The following is a 6,000-nucleotide window of genomic DNA, read 5'->3' as shown; positions in this document are numbered from 1 at the left end:
GACGCACCAGCCACTGTTTCTTTCCAGGGAAATTCTGTCTGGATATAAGAAAAAAAGTCTTCACCATGAAACAACTAAGCATTGGAATAGGTTGCCCAGAGAAATGAAGGAATCACTAAAACATTCTAGACTGCTTAACAGGGCTTTGCATAACATCAGTCTAAGGTCTCTCCCAACCTATGACTTTTCTAGAATTCCCAATTTTAAAGTTTTTTTTAACCAGTGTGGTGCTAATTTTGAAATTGTCTCCTATGCTTTTTGCAATAATCCTAAATTAACTGAGGGTCTTCTATGATGACTGAAAATACCTTTTTATTAAAAAGCAAGAAACAGATATTGACTATTGTAATGCAGTGACTCAACTTTCCTCCTTCCACGCCCCGCCCCCCCCACCCCCACCCCGCCCCGAAAACTCCACAACTATAAAAATGCGCAAACACAAAAAACCCCCAACTATAGAAACCATGGTTTCTAACTTACAGTTACAAACTAAGAACAAAGTTATTTTAACTATCTCTTCAGCGAACATACCCACAGCTATCTTCAATCTCCCTGAACTATGTATATTACAATTTGAGCAGAGAAGCATATTCCATAGCAGCTATTTCTCCATCCCTTCCTCTGCACAAGGAGGAGAGGTTCCCACATCCTAACTCAGTTTGGCTCACAAATGAGTTAGGACATGGAGAAAATAAAACCATGTGTCTATGTCTCTGTTGTATTAGTTAATGAAATAAGTGGGCTGAGAAAGCAAAAGCATTAATATGATTCTGTACTATAATATATTAAACCATTAAAACAAGATTTGAGGTTTAAGTGTACAGACCTTAGAAGGCTTCTTCCCATGGCAGAAAATTACTATTAAAAAGCTTTTAGAAGCTTTTAAAGACACATACACACACAAAAGAAAAGAGTATCCATTTAAAAAATTAGAAGGGTAAACTACAAAATAACTGCTATCCACGCTTCATTGAATCAGGATTCACTGATTCTCAAATCATGGATTAAAGCTGAGGCTATCAGTACTTCTGGCAGTAGGTGAGAATGTAAAAGTATTTCTGGAATAGACTTAACAGCAGTCCCAACTACTGCCTCTTCAATCCCAGCTTCTGAAAAGGCAGTAAATGGCAAATATAAACCATCAAAACCCTTAAATATCGACTGTTAATGTTTCTTTCCATACAAAAGACATGTTATTTTTCAGTTTTGGCACAAAAAAGAACCATAAAAAGAGCAGTCATTCTCAAAAAACCCAATAGCTTCAGACATTAACATCTGAAGCACTTACAGAGATACAGAGAGCTTCATAATTTACTCTAAGTTTTGTCGTAATTAAGTCTAACAAGTTGACATTTCTCTTGTATCAGAATCCAATCCAAACAGAAAAAGGAAGCATGTCCTTCCTTAACTCAACAATTTTTGGCTAAAGCATCACGGCTTAAACCAAGGAGAGAAGTGTTTTGGCAGCCTTACTACTTTGATGAATCAACCAGACAGCACCAGGGAAGGCATGCACGCCCTGGAATCATTATTTGAACATAGGCTTACATAAGCACACAGTCTTCTCCTCTTTTTGTGCTTTTTTAAAAATCAATATAATATTTTGAGTAGAATATGATCTAGCTTAGTGTTGATAAAGACGTGTATATAAGAACAGGTTTAAAAAAAAGCAACGAGAACCATTTTTACCTTTAGCTTTGTTATTCTACACTTACTACTTGAGTACAAATGAAAACATTGCTTGATTTCAAGGTACATTCAGCATAGCATTAGGTACACATACATTCATACTCAATCACACTGCTCAATCACTAAACAATTTTATTGTTTATTGCTGCCATGTAGATAGTAAGTTTTACATTTCTTGTAAGACATGTAGCTTTGATCTGTATAGGAGGTAGAAATTAAGTGGTCTTTCCAGAAAAAGCAGCATTGCATGAATTAGAGGACAGGTACTACAAGGCTACATTAAGGAGGTCTTCCAGTGTATCTGTAATTAGGAAGCGTGGAAAGCTTAAAGAAAGGTTAAAAAAAAAAAAAAATCTAGTCTATTCTTGCTGCTATCTTGTGACAATTGCTTTTTTGGTGTCAGACTTCTGGAAGTGAGCTATCTCTCAGAATGCTGACAGAAAATGGAAGATAAATTGAAATATTGCTGTAGATAAGAATGGGTAAGGATGTGTGTATCCTGTTTATTGGTCCCCTTCTTAACATGAAACATGCATGCTCACATCGTTTTTTGGACTTTTATTGGTTGTGTACTCAAAATGAAAGTAGCTGTGTTCCAGCTAGGGTAAATGCTCCATAACAGCTGGACGGGATTACTTTATGCTTTGAAGATATCTGGAATTTATGACTGCTTTATGACACTGCACATATTTTAGAGGAGCCAGGAGGATTCTCTTCTCTCTGGAAAATGCAGCACTTGGCACTGTACTCTGAATCAGTATGTCAGATCCTGAGTAAGCTAACATATGACCAAATTTCAAGTATTTTGTGCCTGTTCATCTAAAAACTAAAGGTGATTCGTTCCTCCTTTATCTAAATGCTTTAAAAAAACCCCTTATCTTAAGGGAGCAACTCTCTTCTTTCATGGCTTAGGGATCTGTTCAGTCCTGAATATAATTAAACTCAGTAACTTAGTGAGTGCAATACTGTCTAGACTGAACAGGCTCTAGATGAAAGTTAATACAGAACCTGCCTGCTGTTAGTTCTGCAGTGACCTTCTGCAGATTGCCATTCTCCAAAACTAAGCTTCAAGGAGAAATTCTGCTTGCAAACAACATTCAGACAGCATGTATATTAAAACCAACAATATAGTAAGAGAAAAAGCCATACAGTTTTTTACATCAGTAAGAATTTATCTTATTTTCATTGGCTATTTTAACTTTATTTTTTTATTGAGGTACTCTTTAAAAATACCAGATTTGGAACACAGTTAAATGTTGTTTCACCACCACATTTCAAGAAATCTATTCATTTATTCCCTTCCAGATTTGCTTGAATAAATCAAGAAAACTGTACAATGAAGTAATTTATCATGGTTTTTTAACAGGGTTAGGTATTAGCTTGTTTATCAGAACGCATTCACGAAAGAGAATGTCTTAAGATTCCTTTAAAAATTCTGCTATGTGGAAGTATATGTTTGTCAGAGGTGGAAAGCGCAGTTTGGCATAAATGTCTGTGAATGTGTGTGAAGGGCTTTAAATAAAATCCTTCCACTATAATGGGCTGAAATTAGAGCTTCACCACACTATCATCTTTGAATTATTTAGCACTCCCAAAATTTCAAGCTTCTAAAACAGAGATACTTAAGACTTTTAATCAAAAGCTTGAAAGTAATTTCCTAAAGGGGCTACAACAGCAGAAGTTATTCTTCTTCCATTTCATTTGAGCAGACAAAAAAAATACTAGTTGTTACAAGCAATTAAGTAGTACTGTATTCTCCACAAGTATCATGTCAATAAAGGAAACCTTCTTCTGTGAAACAGTACAGACCTTGGTGTGTTGTTTTTTTTTTTTTCCCTTCTTTAGTATTTTCAACACATGGAATAAAAAGCAGCTCAAGAACTACAGCTGGCCTCAAAAGAGAATAACGTTCAATCCTATGCTGCTGCTTATTAATAAGGGTAAGCCAACTACATTATACCTTGTTTTTAACATTTTAAGCCACTGGCAGCTCACCTATAACTCTGTACACTTTAAACAAAATTTTTGTAATTAAGATTTTTATCTGGCTATTTGTGTGATTACTATTTAGTCCATGTATAAACCAAAAATGCAACTATTCTCCAATATCCAATGCAAAATATAATCCCAGAAATGAAAGGTAAAGCAATGCCAGGAGCAAACATGGCTCTATTAGAAATGGGGTTTTAACTCAATGTGCATGGTTCCATCTTCTCTATGAAATACCAACAGCTGAAATAATTTTCTATAAATATTTTACGTATATTTTTCTATAAATATTTATGTATGCATAAAAAACTACAGCTATGAGACATCACCTCCAGGTGAGAGGGAAAAAACAAGACCAAAAAAGTGATTGCTGTTGGCAATTGATGAAGAAGTAAACACATCTTTCCATGTTGACAAAGACATACTTGAAAAACACTGGCTTACAGGGCTGAGTTTTACTTAAATATAGGTAGTTTAATTAGATTTGCATTAGAAACAAATCGATATAATATGAAGAGCACAAAATTAACAAAAGAATTATTCTGAAACAAAAGCCTTCTAAGACTTTTTTCCTTTTCCTTGTTTCCAAATCATGGTTAAAATCTTCCAGATAATTTTAGAGCTTGTTACAGACTCAATTTGCAAGTATTTTTCCTTTAACCTGTTGTATTTGTAACTGAATACATTGACATTGATTTAAATTGGTAACAGGATACAAATTGGTGACTAGATAGAAAGTGGACCTACTGCTATTCCTATAGAGGAAAAGGCTGGGATATTTAAGACTCCTCTGTTCTGTGTGGCTCACGCAACAGCTCAGAGACAGAAGACGGCTGGTCAGTCAGTGTGCGGGTAGCTCTAAAAGCATGTGCTGGCTCTTGCCCAGATGCTAAACCAAACAAAAGCAAACAGTGGTATAGAAGAAAAGTAGACATTATAATGATGGGAAATGCTGGGGATAAGAGGGAATTGTGGCAGCATATAAAACACTAGGAGGAGCTGGAGGTAAGAAAAGGTACCCTGCCAATATTTGGGTGACAGGGAAGAAGGAAGAGAGCTAGAGTACCTTAAGTAGGACTGAATGAGGAAGGGAGATGTTAATTATTCTGATGCTTTTTACTGCTTGTCAGTTTTGAATCCACATAGTTTTAAAATTAAATTAAAACTAAGCAAAGCTTCAAATTTAAAAAAAAAAAAAAAAAAAAAGATCCTGGCATTGATAACGTTGTTGAAATGCCAGAAAGCTGGATAAGCACTATTCACAATGAATATAATGCTAGATATGTTTAAAACATTAGAACACCACTAACACAGTGTTCAACCAGAACTGAATGTCAGGGGATGCTGAAAATCATCAAATTCTGTACAACAAAGAAATGAAAAATGAGTGTGTGTAAAGCAGAGTTAGTTTTTGGAGAAGAATATCTTAATATCACCTCCTGATATTATCCTACTCTTTCAGAAGAAGGTTCTACAGATGCTATATGCTATGGTTTCTCAGTAGCAACACAAGCGGAGAACCATATTACAGTTGTTGAAGCAAGTACAGTAAGTCTCAAAACCTATTCTTCTACTAGTGTTTATAGAACTCAAGTAATTATAAGCAGCAATTCATATAAATAGAAGCATGCTCTTGCATATGCACACAACTATAGAATGAAAAGTTTGGAATACTTTCTGTTATTTTTCCCAACCAGATACGGAAGCTGTCAAATTCATCTTTCATTTCAAGACCATATGGGAAAATATTTTTGCATTCAGTTTTAGAGGATTTCTAAAGAAATATAACATCCTGCCTTTTTTAAAATGTGGGGAAGGAGAAAGGCTCTTTCCACAAAGAAGCTTATCCTCAGAAATAGCACGGTTTAGTTCTAGACGTGCCACAGGAAGAAGGGGGAGGGCTTATATCACAAGCCTGTCCATTGTACTGAAAGACGACTTTTCCTATGGATGGGCGATCATCCTGTTATGCGGCTTTCAACTTCCTCCTGCATTGTGAGTCTCAAGTCATGGAAAGAGTAAAGTTCTTAAACTGAGGATTGTGTTGGGAACTCCAAACACTTTCAATACAAGTTAACCAAACAAATACATCATGGCCAGACTATTAACATCCTGGTTTAGTTTGCTGAAGCCACTGTTCCTTTGAAAAAATAATGTAATCAAGAGAACTCTGGATAGTTATCTTGTTAGTTCTTTTGGCTTCTGATAACATTTGGACTAACTGGAAAAAAAAAAGTCTGGAGCTGCAGTAGAAAGCCAAGTTCAAAGTGCAAGACAATGTGACCTTCACAAAACAAACTGTCCCTAAATAGAGACTAAATG

General features: G+C 35.5%; 1 protein-coding gene across 1 annotated transcript in view; it reads right to left on the bottom strand.

The window, feature by feature from the left end:
• Positions 1–6,000, bottom strand: part of SPECC1L (sperm antigen with calponin homology and coiled-coil domains 1-like) — a 47,877-nt gene that overhangs the window by 5,516 nt on the left and 36,361 nt on the right. The window lies entirely within an intron of this gene.

This window comes from Fulmarus glacialis, unplaced genomic scaffold (genome assembly GCF_000690835.1).
Source record: "Fulmarus glacialis isolate BGI_N327 unplaced genomic scaffold, ASM69083v1 scaffold19048, whole genome shotgun sequence".
Lineage (NCBI taxonomy): Eukaryota > Metazoa > Chordata > Aves > Procellariiformes > Procellariidae > Fulmarus > Fulmarus glacialis.
The sequence above is the reverse complement of the archived record's forward strand: the minus strand, read 5'-3'. Positions and strand labels throughout refer to the sequence as shown.